This window comes from Cebus imitator, unplaced genomic scaffold (assembly GCF_001604975.1).
Source record: "Cebus imitator isolate Cc_AM_T3 unplaced genomic scaffold, Cebus_imitator-1.0 Scaffold397, whole genome shotgun sequence".
Classification (NCBI taxonomy): domain Eukaryota; kingdom Metazoa; phylum Chordata; class Mammalia; order Primates; family Cebidae; genus Cebus; species Cebus imitator.
Window position 1 is genome coordinate 1,460,184 of NW_016107712.1, and position 16,362 is coordinate 1,476,545.

At 32.9% G+C, this 16,362-nt stretch overlaps 1 non-coding gene across 1 annotated transcript; it reads right to left on the bottom strand.

Moving 5' to 3' along the window:
- Positions 1 to 247: 247 nt before the first annotated feature.
- Positions 248 to 351, bottom strand: LOC119468227. The gene has a single exon (XR_005196873.1). It is a non-coding gene; the product is annotated as a U6 spliceosomal RNA (small nuclear RNA).
- Positions 352 to 16,362: the final 16,011 nt, after the last annotated feature.

Here is a 16,362-nt window from a genome sequence, read left to right on the forward strand (position 1 = left end):
TCCTCCCTCTACCCTGTGAACAATGCCTTGACTTTGACAGCCCTGTTGCCATTCTTCACAACTTCAGAAAAAGGAAGAGGAATTGATGTGCACTGTCCCCGTCCAGTTTATAGCTCTGCTACCAACTAGCATACCCCCTCTATTATCTTTGCTGTCTGCAGCCTAGATTGTGTCACTTCATCCATTCCCCAGTTACATGGCTGCAATGCACTGTTTTTTTTTTTTTAATAATTTTATATTTTACTTAACAAACATGGAGCACTTCACAAATTTGCATGTCCTTCTTGTACAGAGGCCATGATACTAATCTTTTCTGTATTGTTACAATTTTCATTGCACTCTTAATAATACCAAGCTACAATAAAACTTCTCGGAATAAGGTAAGAGATAAACAACTAACACTGTTATGAAATCTTTTTCTGTAGAGCTATGGACGCTTTCCGTATTAAATTAAAAGTAATTCTTTCAGGAGCTCTTGTAAAGCAGGCCTGGTGGTGATGAAATCTCTGAGTACTTGCTTGTTGGTAAAGGATTTTATTTCTTACATATGGGGTGACTTTAGGGGCAAAGGGCATTTACAAATGTAAATAAGAAACAGAAATTGTTTGAAGCACTGATTCCATCTAGGCATTACAAAGTTAGCATTAAAGGAATAATTATCTTCTACCTATACTATCTGCTTTCAGCAAAGGATGGAAAGAATCATGAGCTGCCTCTGATACATGTAACAAAATCAATTTTAGTTCTTGGGCCAGCAGGCCTTGTTTGATCTGGGATTAAAGTGACACTCAGAGGATTTGGTATTTTCAATTTTTAACTATGGATAACTCTTAAATTTGTTCCTACAAGCTACTTTAAGATAAAATATTGGACTGTAAGTTTCTGAAATTCAATGGTAAACTCACTTGAGAATAATTACGTTACATATTTTATTTCTAAATGAAAATAGGAGGTTTACATTTCCATAGATGCCTACAACTTTACTGATAAAAAACTATTAGTTATTACTGTTAGTCTGATATAAGGAAAGCTTTTTTCTTTTTCTTTTTTTGACCTCTGGACTCTGAAGAAACAGGTAGTAGTAACTGCGGTATACAGTATCGGGGAGGGCTTATGATATAGTGTGTTCAACATTTCATTTTATTCTCCTGTATTTAAATATGAAAAAGCATGAAAGAAGTAAATCAATGAAGTCTAACCTGCTTTCAAATGGAAAATAGATTGCTTTATAAATTGTAACATATTCCTGGCATATAGCATCTGCTCATATATCCATATTATTTGTGATCAATAATTTATTGAGCAACCTGGAATTTCTTCTTTATTAAATTCTTCATTTTATTTAGAAAGAAAAACAATGATTCCATCCTCTGATAAGCTAAGTTCAGAAAATAGTAAACAAAAATAGAAAACAATAGTAAACAAAAATAGAAAACTCTTAATGATTAACTGTTCATACATTTTTAAATTGCTTTATTATGAATCTCCTTTGGTTGCCCAATGATGGCAAATCTCTCAACAGTACTTCTCTCTGCTGCTGCCCCCAAACTGTGTATATAATTTTGCATAATGAAAATTAGTTATAAACGGTATTTCCTGAAAACAGAGTTTAATTAATGGCTGAACATTCATTAAGATAGAACTTCAATGTGTGCTAATGGGGATGACAGGACAATAGGTTCAGGAGCATGTTGGGGAGGTGAGTTTGAAGTTCAGTGAGATGATGAAGTGACCGTGGAGTTATAGGCTGTAGTAAAGGACACACACACACACACACACATTCTCACTCTCTTACTCTCTCTCTCTCTCTCTCAAGTGGATAGATGAATACAGTTTAAATTGTGGAAAACTTTGAAAGTTGGGCTGAGGATCATTAACTTGGTTTTGTATGGTATAGACTGCTAGTGTCATACATAAGCAGAGAATGTTATATGCAGGTTCCTATCATCTTTATAAATCCATTCACCATTACTGCTGCTATTGTCATATATAAGCAGACTGCTATTGTCATACATACGCAGAAAATGCTATACACAGGTTCCTATAATCTCTACAAATCCATTAACCAAGTCTACACAATTAGCATTTTTTTACAGTGGTAGAAATGGCAAGGAGTGATGTGAAGGTAGGAGTTTCATTTTATCATTACCCTTCAGTTTTAAATTTTTCACTTAAAGTTGAAGCTTTTATGTGAAATCTGCCTGATTTTGCCTAATGGAATATGCAACTCTGATTGTCTGGTGCAGCCCTTAACCTCAAGTAAGGCTTTGGGAAATCCCTAAAACCGATCATGACCAAGAAAAAGCCCATGAGCATTTCAGTGTGCTTGGAGAGAGATAAAAGTCCTAATTACAACATTAAATGTACCTAGTTGTACCCAAATATTTCAAGACTGAATTTTAAAAGACAATCCCCAATATTTTGCTGCCATTAAGTTTCAAAGAAAATCTTCCTTAAAAATGTAATAAGCAATAAAATCTTCCTTTTTTGTTTTAAATTTTATTTCCTACATTAAATGCTTTAATATTTATTAAAAGGCTTTTCAGACTTATGACTGTATCAGTATGCTATATGCAATAAGTTCTTAAGTAAATAGCTTATGCAAATTTTCAAAGCCTGTCACATAACTGACTTGGACAGGACTTGCCTTTCATTTTCCCTACATGTAGTATAAGACACAGAGTAACTTGTTATTTTTGTGTTATTTAGAATGCAATTGACTTCACAAAGCAAAAGACCCAAGAAAATATGCTAGCACCCGCCTTATCCCAGGTGGATACAGTTCAAGACCTCTGGTGGATGGCTGAAACCAGACATAGTACTGAACTCTATACACATGTACAGAGATGTATGATGAAGTTTAATTTTAACTTAGGTACAGCAAGATACTAACAACAGTGACTACTAACAAAATGGAACAATTATAACAATATACTAAATAAGTTATGTGAATGTGGTCCCTTTGTCTTTCTCAGAATATCTTACTGTATAGCACTCATCTATTTTCAGATGGCAGCTGACCATGGGTAACTAAATGAGCAGAAAGTGAAACTACATAAGCAGGGACTACAGTACATAAACACAAAAGCATAATATAACATAAACATAGCAAGGAGTCCAGAATGTAAAACCATTGAACAATTCAGTAATGTAATGACTCCACAATGTCATCATTTGACCTCTCTGCTCTGCTATCTGAAACTGAATAGCTAATTCTTACATGGATGCAAGAAGGCTGCAGCAATTCAATTTAAGGCATCAGTTCATTGCACAGTCATTTCTGAAGGCCAGAAGACAGTGAATATTTTGCTTTAGTCTCTTTTCAAGAGTAAAGAAAACCTCCTAGAAGCCTCTCACCAAACTTCTCTTTACATTCCAGTGGGCATAATTGCATTCCATTCACTTTCCTACACCTAAACCAGTCACCAGAAAAGAGAAAAGGATTGCTGTGGGATTGTTTTGATTGTTAGACTAATGTCGATCCACAACCTAAGGACTGATCCATATGCCAGCCTCCCCTTGTAGAACAGAGTTTTCCAATACGGGAACAGAATTGGGATTTTGTGAGCAAAGATGGGGTTTGAAGGAATAAAAGGTGACATTCTGTACAATACAGGAGTTGAAAAATGACAAGATATCCATCTATACCTGCACATTTTAAAATCTACTGGAGTATTTGCCACAAAGATTAAGATTCTTCTATTCAAATGTGATCAATTTTGGTCCCAGAGTTAAGGATCTCAAGTTCAGACTGTTTGAAGGAATTTAACATTATATATGCTTATAAGAAACCAGGGTTTTATATTAACTTCCATATTCCCAGTTTCTATAAAATCTGGCTTTCAAACAACGTTGTTATCTGTTTCCTCAGCAGTTCAAAGATATGTAATATCACATGTGAGCCCTAAATGTCACTGAAAACACCACTCTCACTTTCCTAGGTCCTTGTTCGAAAAGATTTCTTGACTCATTTAAAGCGAAAACACAAACAGAAGCTTCAGTATGATTCGACTTGAAACAAAAGTCAAGAGTAATTGCTTCAGACTTTATAGATTTTAACTATAAACTTATCTATCTCTCAAATGAGAAAAAACAAAAGCTTTGCTATTTTTGTATCATGGGATTATATGCCAGCAACCAAATAATTAGGCAACAAAAGCAGATTTGGGGTCATAGTGACACAAAGCACGAATCTAGTGAGTGAAATGGCAGTCTGTGGTCATTGATATCTGGTAGGCTTAGCACTCCAGCCTCTAGAGACCAAAGCAATCAGGCATCATTTTTGTAAAGTCCCATCAGCTTTTCATAAGCGTCCTTCACGCTATGCAACTGATATTAAAATTTTTTTGAATAAGCAGCCAAGAAAAGATTTTTCCTCCCCAAACTGATTTAGTACCATTTTAATTATTAGGATCTACTGAATGCTGATATATGTTAGCTTCTGATTACTTTTGTAGGCACGGATTCACCTGACTGGACTCAAAGTATAATTGATTATAAAAAGTCTTTAGTTATTAATTGTTTTATAGAATCTAGTAAGTCATATTTTCACAGTAGTCAGAATTCATTTAAAATTTCTCCACAAAAATAAAGGGGTATATAATTATATAATATGATGTGCTATCTATGCATAGATCAGGCAGTTTCCAAATATTTAGTCACTTTATTTTCACACAATTTTCTGAGGTGGGAAGTACTATTCTTTTTTAAAAATACTGTTTTTAATCAACACATAATTATACATAATTACAGAGCACAGTGTGATATTTTGATACATGTGTACAGTGTGTAATAATCAAATAAGGGTAATTAGAAAATACCTCATCTCAAACATTTATCACTTCTTTGCGTTGGGCGCATTCAAATATTGGCTTCTAGCTAGTTGAAAATATAGAATAAATTGTTATCTATCATCACTCTACAGTGCTATAGAACACTAGAACTTACTCCTTCTATTTAGCTATAATTATGTATCTATTAACCAATCTCTCTATCTCTTTTAATCCTACCCTTCTAAGCCTCTAGTAATCACTTGTCTCTGCTTATATGAAATCAACTTTTTTAACTTCCACATATGAGCGAGAACATGCAGTGTTTATTTTTCAGTGCCAGAATTATTTCACTTAATATAATGTCCTCCAGGCTCACTGATGTTGCTACAAATAACTGGATTTCATTCTATTTATGGCTAATTAGTATTCCATTGTGTATACATATACCACATTTTATTTTTCCATTCATTTGTTGATGGACACAAATTTCTCTTTAACACACTGATTTTCTAAGAGGCATATCAAATATTAGGATTCCTGGATCACATGACAGTACTAATTTTAGTTTTTTGAGGAACCTCCATACTGTTTTCTATAATGGCTACACTATTTTGCATTCTCACCAAATGGCATAAGAGTTCCTCTTTCTCTGCCTCCTTGACAGCGTTTGTTATTTTTTTTTGCCTTTTTGATAATAGCCATTCTAACTAAGGTGAGATGATATCTCATTTGGTTTTGGTTTGCATTTCTCTGACAACTACTGATGTTGAATATTTTTTAATATGATTCTTGGCTATTTGCATATCTTCTTTTAAGAAATGTCTATTCAATCATGCTATGGTTAACATTTGTCATCAGCAAAACTCAGATTGGAATTTGATTTCTAATGTGACAGTGTTGGGACATGGGACCTAATGGGAGGTGTTTGAGTCACAGGAGTGGATACCTCGTGAATGGCTTGTGATGTTCTTGTGGTAGTGGGTGAATTCACTTTCTCTTTCTCTCTCTCTCTCTCTCTCTCCTCTTGGGAATGTTTCTGTAAGAGTTGGTTGTAATAAAGTCAAGATGCTCCTTGGGTTTTGTTTCTTCATAAGTGTCTGCTTCCCCTTTGACCTTCTCTACCGTATTATGACACAGCATGAAAGCTCTCTCTAGAATCCGAGGGCATGCCTTTGAATTTCCCAGCCAGCAGAAACATGAGTTATATAAACCTGTTTTCTTTATAAATTACCTAGTCTCAAGTATTCTGTTATTACAACACAAAATGGACTAAGATAATTTTCCCATTTTTTAATTGGATAGTTTGTTTGTTGCTGCTGAGTTGTCTGAGTACTTCATATATTCTGGATATTAATTTATTGTCAGATGCACAGGTTACAATATTTTCTCCCATTCTGAAGGTTGTCTCTTCACTTTGTTGATCATTCTCTTTGCTATGCAGTAGCATTTTGGTTTTATAAGTTCCCATTTATCTATTTTTGATTAAGTTTCCTGTGTTTTTGAGGTCTTATCTTTAAAATCTTTACCCAGACCAATACCCTGAAGTATTTTCTCTACTTTTTTTTCTATTCATTTCATAGTTCCTTGTATTACCTTTAAGTCTGTATCCATTTTGAGTTGATTTTGTACACGGTGAGAGATGGGGCTCTAGTTTCATTCTTCTGCATATGGAAATCCAGTTTTCCCAGCATCAGTTATTAAATTGTCCTTTATCAATGAATGTTCTTAGTACCTTTGTCAAAAATTAGTTAGCTGTAAATATGTGGATTTCTGTGTTATCTATTCTATTACATTGGTCGTTGCGTCTGATTTTATGCTAACACCATGCTGTTCTGATTACTACAGCTTTGTAGTATATTTTAATGTTAGATAGTGTGATGCTTCCAGCTTTACTCTTTTGGTCAGAATGGCTTTGACTATTTAGGTCTTTTGTGGTTCTATGCAAATTTTAAGACTGTTTTTTCTATTTCTGTGAAAAATGTTACTGGTAAATTAAATGAAAATTTGAAAACTCTAGTGTGTGACACATGCTAGCCATCATTATCAATTTCATTATAATTATATATTATAATATTACATATGATATGTATCTCCTTTAGCAACTTCTATTCCCTAAAAGTTTATGTTAATTTCATTCTTTAATCTTTAGCAAAATAAGTAACAAAGTTCAAAGTTAAATAAGAAAAATATGCAATTTTAACAAGGATAAAACTCAAATTACCTAAATGTCTTATATCTAATATGTTTGACTATCTGCATATACATATTACCTGTGTAGAACCCGTCAAGTGTAGAGCCTATCAAGTGAGAAAATATAAAGTTTCTTTGAGAAGTCATTATTGATGTACAAATCTCATGTTGCTGTTACAAAAGAGCCTCTTCCATGCTCTTTTAGATCCTCTTAATCCATTTTGTATGGTTTTTAAGAGATTGCTATTGATTTCCCAGCCAATAAGGGCTAAAGGGTGATTCATATGACAGCAGTAAAAAATGGGACAACAGCCATACAGTACACAAAGGCTACAAAACTTCAGCTTTCTGGGACAAGAAAGGCAGGGGTTTTGGGGTATCTGTGGGAGGTAGATGCACAGATATAGATCAACAAGTATAACCATATGTGCATATACATATAAATGCAGTGTTCAAAATTACAATATTGTCCTGTATATCCCCAGTGCAGTACATGGATTATAGTAGGGAATCAAACATTAAAAGGATATAGATATTTACATCTCAAACTTTTGTTAAATGAAAAGAACAAGCAGCAAAGAGTAGCTCCTCATTTTGAATTTTCCAAAAATTACAATTTTAAGCTCACTGCCCTTTTAAATATGTTTAAAATTTATCTGTGAAAGAAAAAAATTCATGACAAATTATATGCAGGACACAAATCATTCACTCTTTCAGATATCGTAAAATATGTCCTTATGCTAAGCCAGTTACCTAGACTGCAATTGCTTCTTTTGCCCCTTTCTTAGTACCCTTCAGCAGGCAAGCAAGACTTAGACTTGCCCTCGTCTTTCCATGTACATGTTTATTGAGCTACTCCTTGAAATAACTCAAGAAACCTATTTAGAACAATTCCATAAAGTTCTTGCCACTGCATCTATTTTAAGGAATCCTTTAAGAATGCTGTTTATGATTTCCAACCATGTTCTCTTTATGAAGAACCTCAAGAGAAATTTTTGCCAGCTGTTATATCAAGAACAGATATTCAGTACTGCCCCTGAGCAAATAATATTGTATTGTATAATCAACAAGGTCTCCTTTTGCATGTAAACTTCAGAAAATTTGAGGCATAGATATAGGTTATTTATAGACTGCCAAAGTTTTTTTTTATCTCAGTCTTCTTCTTGCTTTCTCTCTTTCTCCATTTTCTTATTTTGTTTGTTTTTTAAATATCTTTCATTATGTTCTGCTATATGCTCTTTAGTCATATTTTATGCATCACTGTAAAGTACAATACTATTCTGGAAGAAGGATGGTAATACACATTTCCTTATTTTCATAACATCATTTAAACAAATAGTTGATGGGCCCCCAGTTTGGTGTAGGAAGTGTGACACATATTATACTATTTCACCCACTAAAATTCTGCTGTAATTTAGGTACCATATATTTTATAGTGAACAAATTGTCAGAGATGTGAAATTCACCTGTGGAACAGAACTTTATCCTTGGTGGGAAGAACTGCAAAGTCCCATGCTCTTATCATTAAATCCACCATCAGCTGTCTTCGGAATTAACTCAGATTCATTTATATCTGCATAGTAAAATCAAGGCTTATTACAGGAAGACTTTACTTGTGTTTTGAAGATCTTTTATATTATGGGTAATTTGACATCCACGACTCTGGCATCTTAGTCACAATGATCACACCCCCTGGTGCTTGATGGCTCTCCAAATGCCAAGTAGCATAACTAAAATCATGTTTAATCTACTTTTTAGTTTTCACTATGTTTTTATGACTATTCCTTCATATTTTCTTTACATTTCCTTGAATAAAGTCAAACAGGTGTTATCCTACCAGAGAGACATATGTCAAAAGGATGGTAACTATACAATATCCAGTTTAATCCATGCCAACTGTCCCTGTATTACTAAACTGCAAAGAAGCAACTCATAATGAACTCACTAATGTAATAAATTTAAAACTCTGCCACTCTTTTAATCACCAAACCTGTCACATCTTTATTTATTTATGCCTATTCTGCAAATTAGAAATAGAAAATAGGGACTATCTCTAGTTTCATAAATGATGGCATTGCTGAACATGACTCATGTTTAAAACAAACAGCAGGTGGCCACCATCTGCTATTATTGTAGATCAAATTATTTTGTTTTATATATTTGCTGATTTTCTGCTATTATGTGTTCTTTAGTGCAACATTAAGTCTTTAAAAATAATGTTAAACAGAAAAATAAGCTTATCTTTAAACAAGTTCTTTAAAATATGAATATATCTTAAATTGCACCTTTTTTTGTTCTTGTTGTTCATGGACTAAAACCATCAAATCTGAAGAGTTTATGTCAAATTAAACCTAGAAACACAATCCTAAGCAAATTAATTCAGGGACAGAAAACCCGATACCGCATGTTCTCACTTATAAATGGGAGCTAAGTATTGAACAGACACGGACATAAACATGGGAACAAGAGACACTGAGAACTACTCGGGGAGGGAGGGAGAGAGACGGGTATGTGGATTGAAAAATTACCCACTGGGTACCATGCCTGCTATCTGGGTCCAATATATCCATGTAACAATTCTATCAATATACCTCCTATATCTGAAATAAAAACTGAAATTACAGAAAAAACTTCAAAGCAGAAAATGATGTATTATAGGGAATGCACTCAAATGTTGAAATAGGTGCAAATCATTAAAAGCATAGTGTAAAAATGTGCTCAGATTAAAGACATCCTGAATATTTCAGGTAAGCTTCTCTAGAAGGCATATTCTGAGCTGCTAAGATTTGTGTTTTGAAGTTTATTGCAAAGTGCCATGAGGAAGCAATGAAAGTAGGATTAGGCAAAGGGCGAAGTTGAGCTGAAATTCTTTTGCAACAGCAGACTTAGTCAATGACACACAGAGCGCTGAAGCTGAGATGACTCTTCAGAAACTGCCCTAAATTTAATCTTTCTAAACCTTACTGCAAAAGTGTTTGTTTATTTGGGAAAAGGATATGGATATTTATAAACTTTAGATTTGAGTAGATAAATATAAATTTAAATATTTCTGCTACAACAGTTTGAGATGATACTAGAAGAATTAAAAATATGTATAATTTCTCAACTAGAAGTGGAGAAATAAAGAGAATAAAGAAAAAATAATATGACAAATATGACACATAAAATAAACTTGTAGAGATAAGCCTCAGTGTGTTAATAATAATATTAAATGCAAATAAAGTAAAATTTCCAATTAAAAGATAGAACTTCTAAAGCTAAATAAAAAGATAAAATCCAGCTTTTGCTATTTGTAGGAGACAAATAAGGGAGAGGGAAGTGTATATTTTGTAATGTATAAAATGTATCTTTTCTAGGAAATATACATATTTCCACATATATGTATGTTTATGTATAAAGGGAGAAAAAATATATATATATAATCCCTATACATATCTATATATGCAGGAACAGCACATATTTGCCTATAAACTAATATATTATGCATATATATTTAATATGTTAGGAAATATTGCACATATATACATTTATACAACAATACCAATGTAATAATTACAAACAACTTCAGCTGAATGGCCTTTACAGGGAGACAGAGGGATCTTTCATAATGTCAATGAAGGAGACAATATATCAAGAATTTGTGGAAAACATGAAGTTAAATGATTCCCAACTATATAATCTGGGAATATAAAATAAGAAAGTATAAAGAAAGGGCAAAGTACAATCAATCACAGTAACAATTTAACACTTTCCCTTTTTTTTTTTTTGAGACACAGTCTCACTCTGTCTCCCAGGCCAGAGTGCAATGGCACAATCTCAGCAAACTGCAACTTCCACCTCCCAGGTTCAAGCAATTCTCACAACTCAGCCAACCAAGTAGCTGGGATTGGAGCTGTGCACCACCACACCTGTCTAATTTTTTGTATTTTTAGTAGAGACAGGGTCTAGTCATGTTGGCCAGGCTGGTCTCAAACTCCTGGCCTCAACTGAACTGCCCACTTCAGCCTCCCAAAGTGCTGGGATTACAGGCCTGAGCCACTGCACCTGGCCAACACTATTTCTGAAAGAAATCATTTTAGCCAATGAGAAAACAGAAAACTAATAACACTGGAGGAGAAAAATATTTGATCCAATAGCTATATAATGAATCTTTTACTTAACAAAGATAAATCTTTTTCCATAACACATGAAACTTTTACAAAATTTGATCATGTATTAGGCTACAAGAGAATAAATTCTAAAGAATTAAGGTAATATAGAATGCATTCTCCAATTTCTATACTATAAAACTAAAAAAAAATCAAAATAATATACATATTAATGTATATATCTGGAAATTTAAATAAAAAGAAAAAAGAAAGGAAAAAAAAAAAAACAAAACCCTAAATCACAGACTGAAAGGAAATGAGTAGACTCCTGAGATTAGATTTTCTGGATCATTGGCTACGCAAATATTTTAGCTTTAACATATAATACTGATGAAATTTTCCAAAGTAGCTATGCCTTTGCTCTCCCATCACAGTATATAAGAGTCTCATTTTCTCTCTATCCTCAATAACATTTGGTACACTATTTTATCATTTTAGCCAATCTCATGAAGGCATAGTAGTATCACATTGTAGTTTTCAATTCCATTTCCCTGATGACTAATGAAGTTGAGCATAGTTTATATGTTTATTATCCATTTAGCTCTCCAACTCTTATTTTTAAGTTCTAGTGTTTTCTCTTTGTGTCTTCTCTCCTTTCCCCTACTTTGTTCAGTCTTGTTAGACTACATTCTGAATCTTTTCAAGCAGTGCACTTTGGTTTTATTTATTATCCATGTCATATTTATAGTATCCTTCATCTACCTTATTTAGATATAACTATCCCTTTTACAGTTTTTACATAACAGTTATATTGAGACATAATTTACATACCATACAATTTACCCACTTAAAATATACAATTCATAGGCTTGTAATACATTTGGAATTGTACAACAATCACCACAATCAATCTCAGAACATTCTTGTCACCCCAAAAGCAAATCAATTAACAGTCATTCTTCATTCCTTTCAACCTCCACCAGCCCTAGGTAACTGCTGTCTACTTTCTATCTCTATAGATTTCTAATTATAGACTTCCATATAAATAAATCATACAATATATGGTCCTTGAATATAGCTTCTGTCACTTATCATATATTTTTAAGGTTAATTAATGTTATAGCATGTATCAATACTTCATTTCTTTTTATTGCCAAACAACATTGCATTATATGAATATGCCACATTTTAATTCTCTATCAGTTGATGGTCATTTGGGTTGTTTTTACTTTTTGTTACTATAATACTGACCAGAACACATGTGCAATATAATTTGTTATATGGACACCTGTTTTCATTACTTTTAAATTTATAGATTTTTAACTGAACGCTTAATTCATTTGCTTACCTAAGAAATGCTTCTTGTAAATTCTTATTTAGCTGCAATCTACAAGTTATAATATGCAATGTATTCATTTGTGTTCACTCCCAAATATTTTCTGCTTTAATTATCAAGTTCTCTTTTTAGGCACATGAACTGGATTTCCTACAACCTTGAAATTAGATATGGACATGTGACTTGCTTAAGCTAATGAAATGTGAACAGAAGCCACATATACTACTTTCAGCTGGTATTTTGAGAGAAAATACATGACTATGGTCCTATTTTCCTCTGCCATAGAGGTCAAAGCTATTCCAGATAGCGGTTGCCTTTTACATAGGTCTCAGTGAAAATGATACCAAGCACGGCCCTCAGCTCCTCAAAATAGAAATGTAGCTTGAGTGAGAAATATATTTTTGATGTTTTAAGTCACTGACATTTTGTAGTTGTTTGTTACTACATAGTAAACTAGGATATTCTGTTGGTCACAAGGAACATATAGTTTGCAAAGGAGAAAGCAAAATCATTATCCATTCTTATCAATCAAATTATATAGCTAGAAGATCTAAATGACTCAAAACAACAAAAAAATCGAACTTTAAGGAATATGGAAATACAAATATATATAAAATATGTTTATAAGTAGCTACAGCTTTCATTTATTCTTCTAATAGCCAGTCAAAAAAAGATCACTTCTACAATAGCAATGAAACATTAAAATTGATATATATTTATCAAGAGAAAAACTGTGCAATTTGTTAAGGACATAAAGCATGACCTGAAAAAATTTACAAAATGATATTATTCTATCACAAAAAATATCAAAAATTAAAAAAATATATATACTCACAACACTGTGTTAAAAATTCTCTATTTTTTATTAAAGTAATCTTTGTACTTTTATAAATATACGTGAATCCCAAGAAAATATTGAAAAAGAATTTGACCTAACATATTGTAAAATACTCTATGAAGGTATCCTAATAAACAGATTCCTAAAAAAGATCTAACAAATAAATAATTGTTGCAGGGAATATATTATTTCATAAATGTGGCAAGTCAAATTAGTAGAGAAATTTGGGTTATTCCATATTTGCGTTGCTGAATTACCAGGGGCGAGGTTTGGGTCCTGCTGCTCGCTGCACAGAAAGCCAGTCACTGAGACAACAGGTATTACCAAGAAAGACGGCTTTAATCGGGTGCAGGAGTGAAGGAGATGAGAGATCAGTCTGAAATCTCTCTCTCTGGCTCATTAAAATTAGGGGTTTAGATAGAAAGAAATAAATGTAACAGTGTGGGAAAACAGGAACTATGGAGAAGTAAAGAAGTAATCATGATGATTGAGGAGTCTGGTATCTCATTGTCCGGATGTGGTGACATGGAGAATTTCATTATTTAACGCTTTTTGAAAGATCTGAAGGTCATTTCCTGAAGAAGGAACTTAGGTAAAACAAATGCGTGTTTCAAATTTTAAGGTCAGAAAGGTTTATTTCTATGTTTATTCAAAAATATGTCTATAGGACTATTGGGTTGGTTTCATATATTATTGGAACAGCTGGATAATTGATTTGAAGACTGGAAGAATCTAAACCTCTACCTCATGCTGTTTAAAAAAAAAATCCTTACACAATATAAAAAATTAAATTCCAGATAAAAGTCCAAATTTTAAAAATAAAACTAAAAATATATTTGAATTAAACATATGAGGATAGTTATATAAGCTCTGAGTAGAAGTTACCTCAAATAAAACAGAAAATCCACATGCTATCAAGAGGAAAAAATAGAGAGCTTGACTATGTCAGTCACAAGAATGTATCTATAAGGAACAACATGAAGAATGTTTATGGCAACCGAAAGTCTATGAGAATTTTATTTTGCAAAAGATGGAAAATGGTATTTGTACTTTACAAAGTCCTTCCACAAATTTAAAAAAAAAAAAAAATCGAAAGGGGAACTCTCTGGTAAAGAAACTAGAATTGCAAGAAAGAAGAAGAGACAAAACAAGAGCAGGAGCAGAAAGAAAGGTAATATGGTTGGCCTGAGTAAACAGGAAAATGCTAACATAAATAAAGATGGGACACATTTTTCCACTTATCAATTGGCAAGGAATAAAATGTTTCACAACATCAAGTGCTTTCAGGGTCATACACCTTCTAACATACTATTTGTAAGGATGCAAATTAATACAATATTTTGAAATATTATAAGTAAATGTTAATTAACGTTTAAAATTTAAATATTCTCTGACTAAGCAGATTTCCTAAGTCTATTCTCATTAGAGAGATATATATGTTTAAGGGTGTTTACACAGTATTACCGTACATTCTGTTCATCTGTGAGAGAAAAAATAAAATAAATTATGCTGCAACCGCAATCTTAGGATGCCGTGCCGTTATTAAAAGGAATTGTGTGGATCTGTGGGTGCTAAGCTACAAAGATTATAAAATAATATCAAATGAAAATGCAAATATTAAAGTCATAAGTTTTCATTATAAATATGTGTATATGTTAGAGTGTGTCTAATTCATAGACATATGGTTATGCAAACGTGGGGAAATTGGAAAGCTGTATTCCAAATTATTGCAGTAATTACTCTGATTGGGTAGCATTTAGCCTTTCGCCTTTAAAAAAAAGTCTTTATTGAGTTATGATTGACATATTAAAAGCTGTATATATTTATGTATACAACTTGATGAGTTTGGAGAGAAGTATACACCTGTGGAGCCATCATAATCTATGCCATAAAGCTAGATATTATGTCCAAAAGTTTCCTTCTGCTCTCTTTTGTATTATTTCCGTGTTGGATTTTTACTTATTATTTTATTAAAATGTTGTGTAATTATGGGTGGTTTCCCCCTCAAGTTTGTGGAGAGATGTTAATTCATTTTCAAATGTAAATGATGTTTGGAGAGAAATGTAATATGCTAGTGGAAAAGAGGAAGCAATGGACACTTTACAAGTACAGTAAGGTGTTACATAATGGTATTTGGGTCAACAATGCACTGCATAAACGATGGTGGTCCCATAAGATTATAATGAGGTTGGGAAATTCCTATTGCCTAAGGATATCATGGGCACCCTAATGTTGTAGCACAAGGCATTATACACATGTTCCTGGTGATGCTTATGTAAACAAACCTACCATATAAAACTATAGCACATGTTTATGTACAATACAAAATTCTTGATAACAAATGGCTATGTTACTGGTTTATGTATCTAATATACTATACTGTTATCTTTATTTTAGATCATAATCCTTCAACTTATATATATTTTTTAAAAGCTAACTGTAGGTGTGTCAGTTTGCTGAGAATGATGGTTTCTAGATTCATCCATGTCTTTACAAAGGACACGAACTTGTAGTTTTTTATGGCTGCATAGTATTCCATGGTATATATGTGCCGCATTTTCTTTGTCCAGTCTATCATTGATGGGCATTTGGGTTGGTTCCAGGTCTTTTCTATCATAAATACTGCTGCAACGAACATATGTGTGCATGTTTCTGTATAATAGAACAATTTATAATCATTTGGGTATATACCCAGTAATGGGATTGCTGGGTCAAATGGAATTCTGATTTCTAGATCCTTGAGGAATCACCACACTGTCTTTCATAATGATTGAACTAATTGACACTCTCACCAACAGTGTAAAAGTGTTCTTTTTTCTCCACATCCTTTCCAGCATCTGTTGTCTCCAGATTTTTTAATGACTGCCATTCTAACTGGCATGAGATGGTATCTCAATATGGTTTTGATTTGCATTTCTCTAATGACCAATGATAATGAGCATTTTTTCATATGTTTGTTGGCCACTTATATGTCCTCTTTTGAAAAGTGTCTGTTCATATCCTTCGCCCACTTTTGATCGGGTTTGTTTTTTTCCTGTAATTCTGCTTTAGTTCTTTGTAGATTCTGGATATTAGTCCTTTGTCTGATGGGTAGAGTGCAAAAATTTTTTCCCATTCTGTTGGTTGATGGTTCACTCT